This window comes from Charadrius vociferus, unplaced genomic scaffold, assembly GCF_000708025.1.
Source record: "Charadrius vociferus isolate BGI_N301 unplaced genomic scaffold, ASM70802v2 scaffold14, whole genome shotgun sequence".
NCBI lineage: Eukaryota > Metazoa > Chordata > Aves > Charadriiformes > Charadriidae > Charadrius > Charadrius vociferus.
The window spans coordinates 8,439,869-8,461,803 of record NW_009648876.1 but is presented as its reverse complement, the minus strand read 5'-3'; positions in this window follow the sequence as shown (position 1 = coordinate 8,461,803).

Sequence of the window (21,935 nt, the reverse complement as noted above, 5' to 3'; positions counted from 1 at the left end):
CAGGCAGCCGCATCCCTAGTCTAAACAGGTGAGAGAGAGGGGCTGCGGACAGGGGTGGAGCGCAGTATGATGAAAACAAACATCATGCTTGATGAAATCACTGTATTGGCTAAGGCAGTGGGAGCTAAATAGGAGCAAACAAAGGGATAGCCCAGGTATGCTCCAAAGCTTGAGAGGAAGAGACAGCAGAGGAAAAAAGGGCTGGAATAAACCGCCAGTCCACAAAAAGCAGGGCAAGTCCAGCCCAAACTGTTGTTTTTTCATTATCCTTTCATAGGTGGGTTCACTGCAGATGCTTCTGCTCACTAAAGTCCCTAGCAGTCCTCTGTCTGCAGACTTTTGCCCACAAAGTTCATTTTGGGAGACTTCGAGGGATTACAAATGCCAAATCATGACTCATAAAAAATAAAGTTTTTTACTAACTAGACTAAGAGCATAACTCCTCCCACATTTTCTGGGGTTTGACTCAAAATTTCATAGTATCCCCCATGTCCTAACTCAGGCACACTGCATTTGTAACGACAATACAGATATGAAGAATTGTAACTCAAGTAGTTATCAGACAGATTTGAAATGCAGACTAGATAAGGAAGAAGATTGCTTGAAGAAAGGTTTAGAAATAACACTTTGTGCTCATAGCAAGGGAACTGGGTACTTGGCTCCTTCTGCTTATCTCTACCAGGATTTCTCACACAGGTGGTATTGGAAATCATGCAGATGTTCCGTTCTGGCAATTTTCATTTGTAAAATGGCACTGTAATAGGTGTGCTGCCATCTATGATTTAGAGAAACTCCAGAGACGCCCCCAGATTATGGTGGAGACTGAACCAGCCTCTTGTAGTGTCAGCAGTCATGAAGACACATAGGGAACTAAGCTATCCTTGCATGTCCAGCCTCTCCTTTGGTTTTCCAGGCAGAATAGCAGTTAAGCAGAGCTGACCTAACCAGCTTGTTCAGAAGACACTAATGAAAGCATACTTCAGAAATCAAAATACCATGAAAAGAAATCCTGCGGAGAAGTTTCTAAGATCTTCAAGCAATTACCCTCAAATACTGCTATCTGCAGAAAATAAATTACTTGATTAGCTTCTGTTTTGAAAAGGCAGCTACTGGGTCATGTTGTCACTGTGGCAGATAACAGAGATGCTGTGCCTGCAGGCAGCAACATTTGGGCACAACGCAGAACAGGAGATAGCAAAGTTACCTCTTATAAATGCACCAGTTTTTGAATGAGAGCCTGGAGGTTTAGGCAAAATTCTGCTTCTACTGCAAAGAAGGTACTAATGGGTTTTAAAACCCTGAGAACGCTCACACGAATAGAACAGCACAGATGTGCACCAGCAAGAGATCCCAGTGCTTGCTTTCTTAGAGTCCTTGAGTTATAAAGAACGTAAGACAGAATTTGTCTTTACTTCTGCATTTTCCACAGTACACTGCTAATGCACACTCCAACTACTCAGCTTCTTTCTTTCACCTGTATTGACTGCCATAGCAATACACACATGCTTTGAAAACTTTTATTCATCTCTCTTTGAATCTGCCAGTTTATGCTTGGCCTTCCAAACACTTTGTCAGCCTGCACCTACTTGAAGTCTCCTTGCTGACCCTTTTCCAGCTTCTCCACTGTGAACTCTAATTTCTTTTTAAGATCGCTACGTCTCGCATGTTTATTTCTCAGGCGGGCATATTGCCAAGTGCTCCTATGTACCTACCGCTTCCTTTTGCTTCCATTGCTGCTTTGAAAACACTGCAGTTCTGGTGGGGCATGCAGATGATATCATGGCCATTCTCTAGATCAGGATTCTGTTGTCCCTATTCCCAGAATAATTTAGACATCCCACACACTGACTTAACACTTCTTCATAGATAAGTTTCCCCTTTTCCTAACCTCACTCAGGAGTCCAGTAGTTGAAATGTGTGCCACATTCATTTCTTCTAGCCAAATTCTTAAAAATTCTTTCCAATTTTTGAAAAACATTGATTGGGATATAAGCACAGTCTTATCAGAGGAGAATTTGGGTCTCTGATAATGCCCTTTATTAGAAAAACTGTTTTTTTTTATCATTTATATACTAACAACTCACTGCACATCACTAAATATGCATAAATTTATGGATGAGTGTTAGAAAAGACCCAATAATATTATATCAGGTAGGTCTTTTCCCTTGTCAGTGTAGGATATTTCCCTGTACTTCAGTCTCAAAACACCCACCCACAATAAAGTTTTTGGTTCAGAAAGTAGGAATTCCATCCATTACTTCTTAAGGGTGACTTGTCTTCGAGCAGCCATTACTGATACAATACTATTCATTAACACTTTGCCCAAATTTCTTTTAAGGATTGAGGGGGTTTTGTGGTTATTTTTAACTGTTATGTTCTCCTCCATTAATTTAGACAATGAATTTATGTTTATGTGCACCAACTTGGTTGTCATCACACAGAGAGGTAGTCACAAATGCTGGGGAAGATAGACATCTCTGGTGAATGAAGATAAACTTCCCTAGGCAAGTAGTCAGAGCATGAGTCTAATCTGTGGCTCTGCAAAAGCTCATCTCCTCCATTTGATGATAGTAAGGTCCTTAGGCTTCTTAAGTCAAACACATTCCATGAATATAGTCCATATTTCCTAGAGACCTCTAGAGTCACCTTATGTACAATTATATTTTTAAAGAATAATTTTCTATATAAATCAGTTCTGCCTGACCTTTGATCTTTTCCTGTTACTGTTCCACAGGTTTCAACTGTATCTAAAACCTACTTATTGCCAAGCAACACAGGTAATACTATTGATTCAGTATTTACATCTCAGATTTGCCACTGCTTTTCCCTTTTACTCATATTCACCATTAAATTATCAGGCATTATGAATTCTAGTTTTACTTTTAGCATAACTGCCTTCCAAGGTGCTGCTATTACAATGTGCATCCTGATATTTTTCAGTGGGTACTTTTTCCAAGAAGTACATACCTCCATTTGCCATTTCTATTTCCGTACAAGACTACATAATTGATTTAACTTGCTAGGTGGGGTTTTTTTGCATTAGGCATACCTGTGATTTAACCCTTAAAGGAAAAGACCGATGAGCATATCTAAAAATGACTCTGTAGAAACATGCCAACTTAGTTCTCAGATCCCCAGTCTATCTTTGAATTGCCCAGGACGTTTACAGGGCACAACACAGCCACAGTGAAAGGATAAATCTCACTAAGGTGGAGGCCATAAGACTGATCCAAGAGACAAGGAAGGTGGCACTTGATACTCAATGGGAAACTTGGGTCAAGTTGGGAAGATGGGAGCTGTACTGTGCAAAGGTGACTAACGAACACAATCATAGAATCATAGAATGGTTTAGGTTGGAAGGGATGTTAAAGATCACCTAGTTCCACCACCCCTGCCATGCGCAGGGACACTAGACTGGGTTGCTCAAAGCCCCATCCAACCTGGCCTTGAACTCTTCCAGGGATGGGGCATCCACAACTTCCCTGGGCAACGTGTGCCAGTGTCACCACCCTCAGAGTAAAGAATTGCTTCCTAATATCTAATCTAAACCTACCTTAATCTTTCAGTTTAAAACCATTACCCCTCCTCCTAACACTACACTCCCTGATAAAGAGTCCCCCTCCACCTTTCCTGTAGGCCCCATTTAGGTACTGGAAGGCTGCCATAAGGTCACCCCAGAGCCTTCTCTTCTCCAGGCTGAACCACCAACTGTCTCAGCTTGTCTTCATAGGAGAGGTGCTCCAGCCCTCTGATCCTCTTCATGGCCCTCCTCTGGACTTGCTCCAACATGTCCATGTCCTTCTTATGTTGGGGGCTCCAGAGCTGTCTTGAGCTCTGATGTAAAGCTTATGGAGAAACTTGTGAGCTGTCCATTAAAAAAGCTCCAGATGAAGAATGGGGTATCAGTAAGCATGCAGCTGCAATGAGGTTAATGTGTTATCACTTCTTGACTGGAGTGTTTCAGGAGAGATCAGCAAGTCGATGTGAGACTGCAGAGCAATTCAAACACTTGCTGTTCATTGCTGGTTATACACAATAGATTATCTCAAAGTAGTTCACATGCTAAGTTTATCTGATAGCTTATCTCCCAGTAAAGTATTAGTTTTTCACTACTCTGAGCTGGATTTGTTTACTGAGTTTCAAAATACCTGCTTACTTGTTTTCCCTCAATTTCTGCCTTTTTTTCCCAGCCAAAACCCTCTTTGATCTAGCCACACCTATTGAAGGCCCAATTGCTTTGCTACTCCATTATGTCAAACTTCTGTTCCATTAAAAGATGTTTGTGTGTTATGTTTTACTAAAAACACTTCTAAGGAGTAACTGTCAAAACAATTTGATCAGTTTAAATAATTAAGAACATGAGTAAAGGCAATTCTACTGCATCACTCCTCACTCTATTATGGGTAGATGATCACCAAGAAAAAGTGGTCGCTGAAAGCACAGTTCAGATCCCTGTTTTAGAAATGCAAATTAAATGGAAAAATTTTGTTAATTTGTATAGTACTGAGCCAGTCTAGCAACTCCGTAGCAACCCTTTTCCTAGGTCCTGTGCAGGGAAAAAGGATCTGTTGAGCATGACTCTGTACAAAGGAGTAAATCAGCCATTAGCTGGCCGCAACATGCTGGAGTCGAAGATCTGCCTGAGGTATGTTCCACACTTTCCAAAAGCCGCAGCTTTAGATGCGCAGTTACAACCACCCATGACTGCTTATAGTTTTTTATTGAATGTGTATAGCCTATGTTATAAAGGAGGTTAAACTAACTGACAGCGTGGCCAGTTTTGGTGTTATAATTGAAAAATCTATGTTAACAAACTAGCTTAGAAAAGACAGTTACTGGTCTCCCAAGAAGGATAACTGATTACATAAAATCAAGTAAAAGACAGGCTGCCTTATAGTGGGAGTTGTTTTAGTTATACCACTGGCAAATAGCCAATAATCAGAAGACACGGATGATATACAGAAGAAAAAATATTCATTCAATATCAAGTAAATCTGTTGCACTTAACTCTGAGGAATGTAAAACATTTTCCTGGAGAATTAACAAGTTTAATTTGAGACTACCATCATTCTTGTATTCTACATGACTATCTGAAGTATACTCATGGAACAGTAAGGCTTTAAAATTCTTGATTAAATCCTGTTTGTGTACTATTAGTTACTCCACATTTCTTGAGAAAGCCAAGTCAAAGGATGATTACTTTAACTTTTACTTATATATTAACTTGTTATTTATATTACCTCAATATCCTATTTGGATTCTGTACAAAGCCAGGAAAAACGGTAACAGTTTTAAATCTCAAGTGTAAAAATGGTTATAAAGTTGGCCATCTCCGTCTGCCTGTCTTAATCTCCTCGTTGAGTCAGAGACAGATATACATCATTAGTTTCCCTTTATAGCTCATAGTCATTCAGGATTGGGCAAATACAACCATTTCCAAACTTCATTATAAAATTGTTCAATAAGTTCTGATCCTGTGAGGACACCTAGTGAGCAATTCCATACAGAATCAGTATAGTAACTATTCCTACAACATTCACTAGGAGCAAACATTTTCATCAAATCTTTTATTGCAAACAGATATTATCATTACTGTTTGCCTTACAGCAGCTTCTAAAGCCAGGCAGCAGTTGCAACAGGCTCCCTATATGCTTTTCTATAAGCACACAGAAAAGAGAAATCTATGTCCCAAAAGCTCACACTCTAAGGGAAAATTAGCTCACACATTTTCGCAAGCACTTACACAGTCTCCGGTAACATAACTTTTACAGTCCCTTTTAAATATTTATCCTGATATTATTCCTGTGACTACCACGGGGCCGTGACTGTAGGCTTTCGCTGGAGCAGGAGCCTTGTGGAGGGGCTCTGTGCAGAGCCAGGCGTTCGGCAATGGCTCTCCTTCCCCAAGGCAGCTACCCCACGCTCTGCTCCGCCAGATGCAGCGAGACGGCTTCCAGCCAGGTGCATCTGGCACGGGCGGCACTGCAGAGACACTCTGGACCAGCAGGGAAGGCACCTGAGATGTAGGGGATGGGACAAGGAGCATGTCACACGTATTTCACACAGGCTGCACAAGACTTGTGGAGTCTGTATTTACAGAGGGGAAAAAAACAACACTGAGACCCAGAGCTTAATCCAGCAACCCTCTGGATGCAGTTAAGCTCAAGGCACAGTGTAAAGGCTTTCTCTCCCGTGTTGTCTCTTTTTTTTTTTTTTTTTTTTTTCCCCCTCTTCGAGGCAGAGTGATTCTCCAGGTCACTGCCATACTTTAATCTGCACATAGTATTTGAATGTGGTTGCAATCACTGCTTTGTTTATTAGACTGAAAAAGAGGTGCAAAAAAACCCTCTCAAAGTTTGCTGAGTTTTGACAAATCTCCTGATGTTTGATCCTCTCTAGCTATAATATATGCAAGCTTTGTATCAGCAACTATAATCAACAAATGATCAGCCATAGAGTACCTTAGCTACAAAATATGCCATAAAATCTTAATGGAATTTTAGAGGAAGGAAACAACATTTCAAAGAAAGTCTGTTACATTGTGGCTACTTGTAACATCTTAAAACTTGGAAGAGTTGGAAGAATACTGCATTCAGCCTCCAAAGACAAAATTTCATTTTGTACAGTACATAAATAACATGTTTATTTAATTGTGTATACTATTGCACTTCTGTAAGGTTCTTTTTGTTCTCTGCAAAGGCAGTTACTCTCTTATTGAAAGACTGGATATAAGATACTCTGACTCTTCTAAATTAGTAATGACCCAAACACTGTTTATGGCAGAAGTATTAATTAATAACACCTCCAATTTCCTTCTGATTAGTGCACTAGCCAATTTCTCCAAATCCTCGCTAATATTTAAGAAGTTGAGAGGTAATGCAACAAGTTTCATTAAAAATAGAAATTAGCTACAGAATGAATTTTTGCTACATCTCATGGCACGAGCATAGAGAATCCAAAATACCTGAAAATCCTCTGTAAGGAAGAGCACAAATAGGTAAATGCTTTGGCAAATTCATTAATTCTGACCTGTGCTAAGGTTTTGCGTGCCTGCCCTTTTTGAGTCATCCAGACACATCTACACTTCCAAGAAACTTCCAGTCTAGAAGTAGTAGCTCTGCCACTACACCGAAAATCACCCCCTTATGCTAGTGGAACTAGCAGAGAACAAAGGAATTAGTTTTGTGTATTTAAAAAAGCTAATTAGGTATTGTTGGAGAAAAAGCTTTCTTAATCTTTTGTGAAACCCATTCACAGAATAAACAGTAACACGTGTATGTGCAAATAATCAGGATTTAAGGATGGGTATGGAAATTCTGAAAACATACATTATTTTTTTTCTAGCACATAATCATTGAATATTAAATTGTACTTAGTGAAACGATTGTCTGAAAATATTTTTACAAACCAGAAAAAGACACTTGATGCTGATTTAATTTATGCAATTATGTTAAATATCTGAAGGACAATTGCCATTTTATGTTATTTGATGAGTTATTTTGTAAAGAGAAACCTAAAATAAGCTTATTAGAATCATAGAATCACCAAGGTTGGAAGGGACCTCTAAGATCATCAAGTCCAACCATCAACCTACCCTGACAAAACCACCTCTAAACCATGTCCCTAAGCACCACATCTACCCTTTTTTTAAACACCTCCAGGGATGGAGAATCCACCACCTCCCTGGGGAGCCTGTTCCAATGTCTAATAACCCTTTCAGTGAAAAAAATGTTTCCTAATATCCAATCTAAACCTGCCCTGACATAACTTGAATCCATTTTCTCTCATCCTATCACTTTTCACCAGGGAGAAGAGGTCAGCCCCCACCTCTCTACAACCTCCTTTCACGTAGTTGTAGAGGGTGATAAGGTCTCCCCTCAGACTCCTCTTCTCCAGGCTAAACAACCCCAGTTCCCTCAGTCGTTCCTCATAGGGCTTGTCCTCCAGACCCCTCACCAGCCTTGTAGCCCTTCTCTGGTCACACTCCAACACCTCAATGTCCTTTTTGTACTGAGGGGCCCAAAACTGAACACAGTACTCAAGGTGAGGCCTCACCAGTGCCGAGTTACAGGGGGATGATCACTTCCCTAGTCCTGCTCACCACATTATTCCTGATAGAGGCTAGGATGCCGTTGGCCTTCTTGGCCACCTGGGCACACTGCCGGCTCATATTCAGCCAGCTGTCCACCATCACCCCCAGGTCCTTTTCTGCTGGGCAGCTTTCGAGCCACTCTTCCCCAAGCCTGTAGCACTGTGTGGAGTTGTTGTGACCCAAGTGCAGGACCCGGCACTTGGCCTTGTTGAATGTCATACCATTTGCCTCAGCCCATCGGTCCAGCCTGTCCAGATCCCTCTGTAGAGCCATCCTACCCTCAAGCAGATCAACACGCCCCCCTAGCTTAGTGTCGTCTACAAATTTACTGAGGGTGCATTCGATCCCCTCATCCAGATCATTGATAAAGATATTAAAGAGAACTGGCCCCAGCACTGAGCCCTGGGGGACACCACTTGTGACCGGACACCAACTGGATTTAACTCCATTTACCACCACTCTCTGGGCACGGCCATCCAGCCAGTTTTTTACCCAGCGAAGAATATACCTGTCCAGGCCATGAACAGCCAGTTTCTCCAGGAGAATGCTGTGGGTAACGGTGTCAAAAGCTTTGCTAAAATCCAGGCAGATAACATCCACAGCTTTTCCCTCATCCACTAAGTGGGTCACCTTATTATAGAAGGAGATCAGGTTGGTCCGGCATGACCTGCCTTTTGTAAACCCATGCTGACTGGTCCTGATCACCCTGTTGTCCTGCATGTGCCGTGTAATGGCACTGAGGATGATCTGTTCCATAACCTTCACAGGTACTGAGGTCAGACTGACTGGCCTGTAGTTCCCTGGATCCTCCTTCTGGCCCTTCTTGTGAATGGGTGTCACATTTGCCAACCTCCAGTCAGTTGGGACCTCCCTGGTTAGCCAGGACTGCTCATAAATGATGCAAAGTGGCCGGGTTAGCACTTCTGCCAGCTCCTTCAGTACCCTCGGGTGGATCTCATCCGGTCTCACAGATTTGTGTACCTCCAGGCGCTGAAGCAGGTCCCTCACCTTTGGATTACAGGGGTTTCATTCTGCTCCCCATCCCTGTCTTCTAGCTCAGGGAACTGGGTACTCATCATTATCTGGTATTGTTTCCGCTCTGAGACTTTTTAAAGTTAACCACAGACATTCATAATTACTTGAAAAAATTAACACTTGGGAAATGAAAACATTTATAAAAATTGCTGCAGAAGTACTTTTGGCATGAATCTTCATGACAGTAGACATGAAGAGTCAGACCACGCAGAAATGGCAATATCATAAACCCATAATGAAGTGAAAAGTGAATGTTAGAAAGAATGGCAGTTATGAAAGTTAAATAATTCTGATATCAACTCCAACATCAGTGTCTGCACCCAGTTTACTAAAGGAAGAAAAATCCCTGTTGATCACCAAAGCATCATTGATTCTGCCTCTCACAAAGTCTATGGCATCTAAAAGGAACCTGACAGATCTGAACAGCTATCTAGGGCAAGAGCTACTCGCTCATCAAAATTAATGCCTCCTAAACGGCTTTGAAAAGCTCACCCTTGACAATCATTATACAGAATGCATAATATACATAGAGCTCCACATAAAAATTATAATGCCTTATTTTATTTGAAGGGAAAGGTTAAAACATGACCTCTCATTTTACATAACATCATTTACTAAACTGTTATTTGATTAAAAGACTACTTAACATCGTCTATGTCTAATTTAGTGTGTTTTAAATTTCCCAGAATAATAAATATGAAGATAAAATAAGATGAATAATCAAGGAGTACTTTCTGTCAGAACAGCCAAACCACCCTTACTGCATCGGCTGATGTAGCTCAGGCCCTCATTTTTCTTATTGTTTCTGATTTCATAGCATGGCCAGACATCCTCATCCAGACCCACTCAAGCTGGATTAAAGCATCACCAACATATCTCCTCAGCTCTGTTTGAAAAGGGGACATGCTGTGCCACCCTCAAGCTGTGCAAGTCAGAATGGTATAGCTGAAATGACTATGTTTACCTGAAGTGGTGGAGGAAGTGCTCCCACCCTTTACTTCTACAAGGAAAGGTATGAAAGCTTCCAATGCACCACACAGGGTGAGGAGGGATGGTATCATTTTTAAGCAGCATGCCACCTTGGAAATGAAGCAGTTTAGGTGAACGGAGCTTAGTTCAGGCACACTGCTGTGCAAATGCACCTTTGCTGCTTCCAGAGTAGGCTCAGATCCCCTTACATCAGGCAGAAACAGTGGGGATACCAGGGACCTTATGCAGACTTCTGCACCCTGTTCTTATAATCAACAGTGATCTATCATGAAATGATAAGTGTTTTTGATTCTTGGAGAAGCAAGGAAGGGGGTCAGCAGAATTGCCACCTTGGACTTCTGGAGGGTGGACTTTGGTCTTTTTAGGAGCCCGGTTGACAGAGTTCCTTGGGAGACAGTACAGAAGAGCAAAGGAGTCCAGGAAGGCTGGATGTTTTACAAGAAGGAAGTCTTAAAGGCACAGGGGCAGGCCATCCCCATGTGCCAAAAAACAAGCCGTCAGGTAAAAAGAGCAGCCTGGCCGAACAGAGAGTTATGGTTGCAACTAAGGGGAAAAAGGAGAATTTATGGCCTTTGGAAAAAGGAGCAGGCCAGTCATGAGGACTGCAAAGGTGTTGCGAGGCTATGTAGGGAGAAAATTAGAAGTGCCAATGCCCAACTCGAACTTAACCTGGCTTCTGATGTTAGGGACAATAAAAAAAGTTTTTATAAACACATTAGCAATACAAAGAGAACTAAGGATAATCTTAGTAGACAGAGACACAAACACAGTGACAAAGGATGAGGAAAAGGTTGAGGTACTTAATGTCTTCTTTGCCTCAGTTTAATATCTTTATGAATGACCTGGATGAGGAGATCAAATGAACCCTCAGTATGGTTATAGATGACATCAAGTTAGGCAGGAATGTCGACCTGTTTGAGGGTAGGATGGCTCTACAGAGAGATCTGGACAGGCTGTATCAATGGGCCAAGGCCAATGGTATGACGTTCAACAAGGCCAAGTGACAGGTCCTGCACTTCTGTCACACCAACCCCACACAGTGCTACAGGCTTGGGGAAGAGTGGCTTGAAAGCTGCCTGGCGGAAAAGGACCTGGGGTTGTGGGTAGACAGCTGGCTGAATATGAGCCGGCAGTGTGCCCAGGTGGCCAGGAAGGCCAATAGCATCCTGGCTTGTAACAGGAACAGTATGGCCAGCAGGACTAGGGAAGTGATCATCTCCCTGTAACTCGGCACTGGTGAGGCCCCACCTCAAGTACTGTGTTCAGTTTTGGGCTCCTCACTACAAGACAGACATTGAGATTCTGGAGTGTGTCCAGAAGGGCAACGAAGCTGGTGAGACGTCTGGAGCACATGTCTTACGAGGAACGACTGAGGGAACTGGGGTTGTTTAGTCTGGAGAAGAGGAGGCTGAGGGGAGACCTTATCACCCTCTACAACTGCCCAAAAAGAGGTTGTAGAGAGGTGAAGGTCAACCTATTCTCACTAGCAACAAGAATAGGATAACAGGAAATGGCCTCCAGTTACACCGGCTAGGTTTAGATTGGATATTAGGAAAAAATTATTCACCGAAAGGGTTATCAAACATTAGAACAGGCTGCCCAGGGAAGTGGTGGAATCGCCATCCCTGGAGGTATTTAAAAGATGGGTAGACATGGTGCCAAAAGACATGGTTTATCAGTGGATTTGGCAGCACTAGGTTGATGGTTGGACTCAATGGTCTTACAGGTCCCTTCCAACCTAGACAATTCTATGATTCTATAACACCACTGTTGTAGGAAGGTTTATTTGCTTGACTCACAGGTGGGCCTGAATTGGCCATTTGTGTTTGTTCCAGTAACTCTTCTAAGTAAATCCACACCCGGTTTTACAACAACTTTTATATTCACGGTCTTTGTCTGCATCAGTTTACCAAGCTACTCACTTCTGTATGGCCATTTTTACACATCTGACATCCTACTTCCATTTTGTTTGTCGTTTCCCCTATTTTCCCTACCACTGAAACACCGGAGTATTCACCATTACAGTACCATAGACAAATCACCCCCTTTTACAGCAACCATACATACAATAATGCCAATCATAGAAAGGGGAAGAATAAAGCAGCAACCCTTCCCTTGGCTGTTTCCAAATCTGAATGAATTATCTCCTCATTAGAAATCATACTAAATTATGACATAAAAAAAATTAGGATGCAAACACTAACCTACAGCATGCAATGACATTGGTTTTTTTCACAGTCATCATTTATGAATGTATTGATCTTAGACTTTCATTACTTTCAATGAAAATATCTTGCATTCAAGAAATGAAAGCTACATAAAAGCTTTAATTTGCTCAGTGCCCATGAACTTTATCAAATCTTAATACCAACTGCAGCTGAAAAAATGCATGCAAAATTCAATTATCAGGGAAAATAACCACGCTAGATTCTGAAGGAGTTTTATTTGCTAATGTCCATAAATAAACATATTTTCATCAACATAAAAATCCAATGTGTTTATCACAACTCAATTATTTTGTTCTCATACCCCTATATATCTTTCCCCCTATGAAGTAAGATTCTTACTGTTTTATTTATTCTTGTCACTAGATCTTTTTTTTTTTTCCAGATAAACTCAATTAGGAAATTTTTTTCCTACTCATTATAGTTAATTTTATTCGCTAGCTTAGAATTTGAGCTCACGCTTGAATTTGAGGAGAACTATCTGGATCACATGCCTGGAGAACTGGAGCGTGAGGATGAGAAGGGAAAAAGGAAGGAACTTTCTCAAACTTCAGGCAGAGTTTTGCTTTAATTTCTCTCTTCCACCACAGCTATGTTCTGTTGCAGTAAAACAAAGTACTCACAGGAAAACAGAAATGCTAAAATGATGTACTTCTAAAAATTACTAATAGACTCTAGCTGTAACTCCAAGCACACAAAAAAACATTCAGAATACTGAATCAGAAAAACTAAAGCATTCACTGCTTACAGAAAATATGGCACAAGAAAAATCACAAGTTTGAGTAAAATTTTCAAAAGAGCATAGTCCCACATTGATTGATAGGAGAACTGGACTTTTTGTTTTTACAGAGAATAAAATTAATCTGAAAGCTTTCTACAGTTCCGAGAGTAAAGAGGAATCTTAAACACCCTGGAGAAGTTATATTGCAAATGAAATTTTGTTTTTAATGGACTAAGATTTTATTTTAAAGTAATTAAAATGTTATTACTTCATTTCAACTCCTTTCAGCTTTTGGATTAAAGTAAAACACAACTTCTCAAAACAGAAAAGAGCTGTTTCAAAGCAAAGTCAAAGTATTGTGTTCTGTAAACATCAAAATAGAATGCAAATGAATTGTTTTATTTTGCTGGGCTTTTGCCTAAACAAGAATTCACTGACATGGGCATGCTTCCACAAAATGGCTGGGTTTAACAAAAACAACATTTTTGATAGAAAAACCTTCTGTCTGAAAGTTTCTGATTAACACTAATCATACTGTTTCTAAATGAAAGTAAATTAGCAAGCAGCTACATCCCAGATTTTCAGATTTATATAGACACCTAAATACACAGATAGTCCCCAGCTGGAATATTTTAAAGTACATAAATGTGTACATTGCTTTTCAAAATGAGAATTAGCCTTCTAATCCTTTGAGATACTTTTGAGAAATTAATTTAAATCTGATTTTGCTATCACATTTTGAACTATCCTTGTTTCCTTCTTTCTCAGAGAATGTGCAGAAAATTCTCATTTTAAGCTCAACAGTTTAATTTTTTAATTATATTTTGTTTAAAGAAAAATTGTTTGGGGAAATCTTGGCAACTGTTTCCCAGAACAGAAGGTAGGAAAGCTTCACCATTCATGTTGGACTGTGTTTTGTCATTCCTACTTGACAACACAGAGTCACATCACTAGCTGGACTAATGGATCATTAGGGAAGGACTGGGATATCAGCACAGTTGGCTCTGCTCTGCTCTTGGCTGCCTTGTTTGTTCTAAACAAGTAATCCATCTGTTGTTATTTTCCAAAACTTAGAGGAGGAACTAATAACCAGAGCTAGGGAGCTGCAGTTGCCACAAACCCCCTGGCTGGACAAAGCTGGCTGCTCTACATGTCATCCCAATTCCTGGCAACTGACAGAAAATACTGCCAGCGTTTCTAAAACAGCCATCTCTCGTCATCCATCGAGGTCTAGCTTTCATTTCTGCAATATTTCAGACCACCTCAATGCTGCTGAATGCAGCAAGAGTATGTTATTCTACACTTTGCTATAGTATAACCAATACCAGAGAAACTAAAACAGAACAGAAAAGCAGAGGAAAGAGAAAGAGGGTGTGTGTATATAACTATTATAGCCAACTTTCAGGGAGAGAGACCCACCTGCATCTGGCCAGGCCTGATTTACCTCACTGACCTGCATATTTTTGTACATAAATCAGCCACGGTGTTCACATTTCATTTTCGTTCTGCTAGTCCACCCAGTCCCACCATTCGGTGTTTCCAGTCTTGTTTCGGACAGCCAAATCAATACACCTAACATCTGCACCAGCTGTTGTTCAGCATTTCTGCATGCAGCTTCCACAATCTCCCCAGAGACATGTTATCACCTCTTCAAGACAACAAGCTACTTGTGTTCTTTCATTTGCATTCACTTGCCTTTCTCAAAATAAGAGTTATATGGTCACCAGCAACTGGACCAAATCTTGAGTTGGTTCTGTGCCTCCCTTCTACCTGGGGGAGAATCTCTGAGCTGCCACGTGGAGGATGCCATGCCAGAAGTGCTTTTGTTTACCAAGCTGATGGGTTAAGAGCACTCTTGCACATGGGCCAGATGTTCTCCCACAATATACTCCAAAAAGTTTCACAGAGAAGGGCTTCTAAGTGAAGTACGAAGGGCTCAGTGCTGAAATGGTGCCTAACTGCAGTTCCTTTATGAAGGCAACTACATGGGTATCGCTCAACATTGCAGATGCTCACACTCCTAAATCCCAGATAATGGCAGCAAAGAGAGAAAAAACAGAGTTTGCAGTTTGTCAGACAAAGATGGTAAGGTGTAACTTAGGTGTTAAAAGCCATCAATTCCACAGTAACCATTACGAGTAAGTGAGTGGCACGGTGCCACTTGGGATCTCAGCAGTGCTGCAGATCACAGCCTCTATGATGCTGTGATCACCTCCAGTCCTGTCTTAGCACAGCAGCTACACTGACTTGCAGTCCTTGTAGGCCTTCAGAAGATAGTTACCTGCTCTCCTCTACAACACCTACTGCAAAGATGGCCTCTCCCTAGAGGGCTGTTAAGTCCCCTTCACACTGACCCACCCCTTTTACCCAAAACTCTGCAAAGCCATGAGAGCCAGAACCCCATCCTGACATGGAGAGCAACAGCTGAAAAACATCGACTGCATAAATACAGCATAGTCATATCCACACTGCTTGGATTTATATCTCCACAAAAACGATCCTCTATCTCCTGCCATTTTCTTATATACATGTCCCATTTACTTTTTTTTTAAAATATATGCCCCAGAAGTTTCACATTTCCATTTTAAAATCTGACAGACTATTTGCAGTGTCCCTTGATACCAAAATAAACACTGTAATACTTAATGAGATTAGGCAAGTCAGCAAGTTTTCAATATTGCTGGAAAATAAAATGTACTTTTTCCCTGTGAGTTCATGAAAACAACCAGGAGAGCAGGATGCAGTATTAGATAATGCTATTATTAGAAAACAAGGCTAAGGTTCTCATACTAATTAGCTCCCTATTGAGACTACCTTAACACATTTGTTCTGCTTGACACACAGTTTAGTTACTAAAGAGCTAGGCTTCAGTGGTGCAGGTTTTCTTTCTTTACTTCATGGCTTCTGAATATCTCTAATCAGAATTAAAGTACTATTGGGAAAGCTCTAGCTAAATAATTTTCAGTTTTCTGAGATAACTTGTTATTTAGACTACTGTACGAATTTCTCATTAAATGAAAAATTTTGTAATTGATAACTGCAAGGACACCAAGCTTGTCAAGAGTCATCAACAGGTAAACTAGGGCCAGGCAAAACATTTAAAAAGCACAAATAAGATACCATTTGTGGTTTTTAAGTAAGTACAAATGGTTTCTTATTAATTCTTTTCATCTCTGTCCTGATGGAGACTGGCAGGACACAAAGATTATGCAGGACAACACCTCCTACAGCTGTGGTCAATATTACTTATTTGCTGCCATAATTCAACAAAATAAGGACAATGATGAGGTCATGGAAGAGTGTACTAGGAGTTTCATTTTTGCAAACAAGAAATTATATTTTTATCTCACAATGCACAAGCCAATCAGTAAGGGCAAAGTTCGATAGACAAAGCTGATCTTAGAAGAATTTTTCATCAAGCTTTATAAGGAAAAATTCAGTCACAAACTCTGGGAAAATGCAACCAAATGAGCTACACTAAACCTGTCTACTGTTTTCTATCTGGATTTTATAAGAAGCAGCATCAACCTGAAAGATAATTTTTTAAAAGCTTTATCACTTATGGTATCACTGTTTTATCCAGTTAGGATGGAGGAAGACCATTCCAAAAGGACCAGCGACTAGAGTCCTCGACTAGAGATGAGGAATGCATCCATTTCTTCCGTTGAGTAATTTTCCCCCTCTAATCAGGCTGCTGTTATGGCTACTTGCACCAGGAGGCCCTCAGGGCCAGCCAGGGGCAGTAAGACGTGGAGGTGTCCTCAAGGCCCTGACAATAGGAGCTCAAGAGACAGCTGGACTGGAAGGACCATGATCCAGTCTGGCACATCTCTTGGGCCATTCCCCTCTCCTTTAGGTGTGGTGGGAGGGAAAAAGGAGTCTTCGTACCAGGTATAAGGATATTAATGTGCACCATCTTGGGAAGAAGTGTCTCCTTGCACTAGGGACAGGCAAGAAGACTCATCCCCACCTGGAGAGTTTGTCCCTGCAGAAGAGAGTATAACAGTGTGAGCAGGACACATCCATGCAAGCTGGGAGAGGGAAGGGCCTCCTACCTGGATGCAGCCGCAGTGAAACCAGGCGTGATTACAGAAGGGGCAGACCACGGTGATTTAGGAGGTCCTATCCTCCACCAGCTCTGTGAAGATGATGCATGTGCTATCCTCCTGAAGCACCTCCACGGTCTGCAGCAGGTGGTGGTCCGAGCAGAACAAGCTGGGAGAAGAGATGGAAAACATGAGCAAAGCCAAGGTCTGCAGGAGGCCATCCACAGCTCTGTACGAGGCTTCCCCAAACACTGTAGAGGCCACTGCCTCCCTGGGGCACTGGGAATATCATAGAATTGTTATGGCTGGAAAAGACCCTGAGACCTTTAAGATCATCAAGTCCAACCGTCATCTAACTCTACCAGGCCTAATTCTGAACCATGTCCCCAAGCACCATATCTAGATGGCTTTCAAACATATCCAAGGATGGCAATTCAACCACTTCCCTGGGCAACGTCTTCCAGTGTTTGACAACCCTTTCAGTGTAGAAGTTTTTCCTAATGTCTAACCTAAACCTCCCCTGGTACAACTTGATGCCATTTCCTCTTGTCCTGTCGACTATAACTTGCGAGCAGAGACCAATGCCCACCTCTCTACAACCTCCTTTCAGGTATTTGTAGAGAGCAATATGGTCTCCCCTCAGCCTCCTTTCCTTCAGGCTAAACAACCCCAAGTCCCTCAGCTGCTCCTTATAAGACTTATTCTCAAGATGCTTCACGAGCTTCATTGCCCTTTTCTGGACCCTCTCCAGCACCTCAGTGTCCTTCTTACGCTGCAGTGCCCAAACTTAAACACAGTACTTAAGGTGCAGCCCTCTTGTCACTCCTTTTCTTCCAGTGTGCCTCCCACCCAAACTGTCTCAGCATGGTCACAGCAGATGTTTCTATGAAAACACCAGGATTCCCCTACCAAGGCTCATGTTTAAATCCCCACAAGACCTGACTCTAAAAAACAACCCATCACCTCCCGCAACACCCACTTCAGCACGGGCCTGACATCTGCAGGAAGGAATGGGCAGGTTCCCTCCCCAGCAGCACCTCATTGGCACAGGCCCTTGGATGGATACTGGAAGACAGAAAAGCCCAGGAGCTCATCAGGGCACTGAGACAGGTGCCAGCACAAACTCTGCAGAAGCTAAACCTGCTGAGAGTTGAGACCGTGTGTGGGCAGGCAGTGCTGAACTGCAGGTTGGTTGAGCTGCAATAGTCTTCATCTCAGACCTGATCCTGAGCAAGGAGCACAAAGACTGAATGGAGCTGGGCAGAGCCCCAGCAGCCCTCTCCATGGCTTGGAGGAGCCCTTGGTCAGTGCCATCAGATCTGGGGCATCCCTCCTCCTCTGGAAGTTCAGTGCTCCCCTAGGAGAGCTCTGTCCCTCCCCTCAACACCCCCCCTTCAGCTCTTTGCAAGGCTTTCGGAGACCTGGGCAGACCCTGCCCAGGCATTCACCTCCACCAAGGATGTGGGGAATTGCTCCTTTGAAGACTTACCTCTCCTCTTCCCACTGCTCCCTGCCTCCCCAGTACAGGCACTGGCTGGATGAATGTTTGCTGTGGTGCTTCCTCCTCTTCCCAAGCTGGCTTTCTGCAAGAGAAGGAAGGAAAGGACATGAGCCTCCCCCAGCCCTGCCCTTGCCCAGAGCAAGCACCCCCTTCCTGGAGCTGGGACAGGGTTTGTGGCACCCCTGAAAGCAGGCCCCTCCCCTCCTCTCCTCCAGGCAGCCCCTCTCCTTGGGGACAACCTGGCTGCAGGGACCATGGGCCTTTGGGCCATTCCCCTCCCTTTTAGGTGTGGTGGGGGAGAAGAAAGGAACCGACATGTCAGGTACAAGCACCCCCATGTGCGTCATCTTAGGAAGAAATGTCTCCTGGCCTTTGCAGTGGGGACAAGCAAAAAGGTTCTTCCATGCCCAGAGAGCTTAGAGTGTCTCTCCAACATCCACAGCCGTCTGACATTTTTGGGGAAGAGGGACAACTGAGAGGAGCAGAACCCTGCTCTGGCATGCCCTTAAGACATGTTCCCCCCACCCCCACCCCCATATACCAGACATTTCTGTTTAAAAATAGTAGAGGCAACAACATCGAATAGAGATGAACCTCTGCAGATCAAGAGCTCGTCTACACCACACAGGTCTGTTTGGGGAAATTACTCTCAAGTAAAACAGCGTATGAGTCTCCAGTGAGCTTTTTTGTTTCATGTTATCTCCTCATGGGAACGGCCTTGGTAAATAGTACATTAACATACCACTAAATGAAGTTGCACATACTACTTGACAAAAACACTTCACTGCAAAGTTGGTCATGTGTTATAAATTTACATTTTAGGAATTGTAAATAAGCTCTTTGCCACACTGCATCACTGTCAAACAGATCGGGAAAAGCTGATAAATAGCACCATCTTTTCCAATAACAGGTCAGTCACACCACTCTAGTTTTCATAAACATGGGAAAAAGCAATGGCAAGGGAGCAAGTATTCACCATCCTTCTGTAGCTTGTAGCTTTGACTCAAAACTTAGTCAAGCTCCTTCCACTGAATTTAATGAATTCCGCATGAGGATTTTAATGACTGTTACATGCACGTATGGATCTAGTCACAAAAAAATAGAAGACTGCAATTCAATTAAGAGTCTCCAGAGCAGAGAGCGCAGGCTTGCAGCTCTGGTCATGCCTGGTGCCTGCTTTCCTTTTATGAGAGCTGACAAAGGCTTCTCTGGAAGGTCACAACCTCTGCTTGCTACTCTAAGATCAGCATATGGGATTTTATTTTTTTTTTTTTTTCCTCAGAATGACAGCACTTTACCTTTTTCACTCTCCGCAAACAAAGCATTGTGTCCATGTTGAGAATGGGGAAAAAAAAAAAGGGCAAGGAGGAGGAATGTCTCATGAAGTGAGGTGTGGCCCCTTTTTAGCTTCTCTCTTTGAACTCCACCAGATAGCAATGATAAGCCTTTTCCTTTTGCAATAAAAAGAATTTACTGACTCGGTAGAGGGAATAAAAAGAAATGTGCTGTAAAATGTAACTGCTGGGAGCAGTTAAAAAGTTCCACACACTTTTGCCTTCCTTTTCTGAATGCCTCATTTTGTAGAAAAGCACCTCAAAACCAGGAGACAAAAAAAAAAAAATCAGGACGGGAAAGGAGCTGTCATTCAGGGCTTGTGCTGCCTATTACCTGTATTATTGCATGTGTGTATGCATATATATGGGGGTGTGCTTGTGCGCGTGTTCATATACATGTATGTTTATATTATAATATCACAATTTTATGTTACATAAGTGCTTGTGAGGTACGATAATCTCAGTTATCATTTTATTATAAAAGAACTGTGTATAACCTAGCAAAAAAGGCGGTGAAAGAACAATACTATCCATTAAACCAGAGGCATTAGAAAACACCAGCATACGGTAATACCTCCTCACAACAGCTGTCAGAGCCAGAGGCTGCTGGTGTAGCTGGTTAGGAGTAGAGCCTTGAGTAGTTCCACTCGAGATTGCAGACTGCCATCTTCTGGTGATCTTACTTAAAGTCACACTTTGTAAAAGAGCTGTCTTTTGAATAAGGTTACTTAAAACATCCCCTTTATTCACACTGACTTTTTCAGAGCACATTTTGCAAGCACATTTATTCCAGTATAATTTTTTTCCTGATATCCCACGAAGTAGCTCAGGTTGCATCTATATTGCTTTTCAAGGTTTGGTCCGTTGCCAACTCAAATCCAAATTCAACTTGTGTCCACACAAGCCCATCCTCAAGCACTGACTTGAGGCTTGGGTTGGGGTGGGATGGAAGACATTACAGGTGACTTGAGGAAATGTTCTTTCTACCCAGGGATGCTCTTACCTTAAGCATAGTAGATGGCCCAGGTATACCATGGCTCACCAAAGGGCTCACTGTACCAGCCTAGACCATCTGGTGTTCCATCTGCCCTTGTGGCAATGCTACACAGACAGTGTTACACAATGAAGACAGCCAGAGTGTCCCATAGTAAGGAACATCTTTTGGGTTGAGTCATTGGCAGCCTTTGCTCAGTAACGTCTGTATAGCACAGTACGGGCATTATACCAGTCTTGCATTCTACTTCTCACAGCGTGCTCGTACAAAGTTCAGGCGGGTTTAAGGTTGGGCTGGAAATTGGTTTTGGTTCAGCCTTATAAAACGCAGTACAGGTGTGGCAGAGGCACAAGTAATGTGAAAAAGTTGGCGTATTTTTCATTGAAATTAGAAGCACATTACCCACAGTTTTCTTATTCCCTTCCACTAGGGTATATGGCATTTGGTTTATTTTGTTGAAAACGACAAATCTGCTATCCTTTGGCACAGTCTTCAAAGCAAAATACATTTCTGAGATATGTTTCATAGGGAAAAAGTTTTGAGATAAAGATAATACAGAAACTAAGATTTGATTCATCTCCCTAACCACTCAAAAAGAAAATTCACTTTCATATACACACCTGGAAAGGCAAGACTAAAACCTGATTGCTCTGCTCTAAAACTACTGTCTAGTGTGACTCCCATAGCAGCAGCCATAAAATTATTCTTTATGCAATAGAGTTGCCAGTCTTCCCCCACTTAAATGAACAACACTCATTAATGGAAAATAATGAAATTAAAATAATGAAAAAGTTCATTATAATTTACTGCATTCTTTCAGGCCAAAGAAAAGTAAACCGAAAACACTACAAGCTCAGATATAACCATAGACCACTTGCATTCACTGTATTTTGACAAAGAGGTTTCCCAAATTACCTTTTCAAACTCCCGGGTTCTCTTCTGAAGAGTAGCATCTTTCCTGCAAGGCTTCTCTTCTACTAGAGCAGTGCAGAGTTTG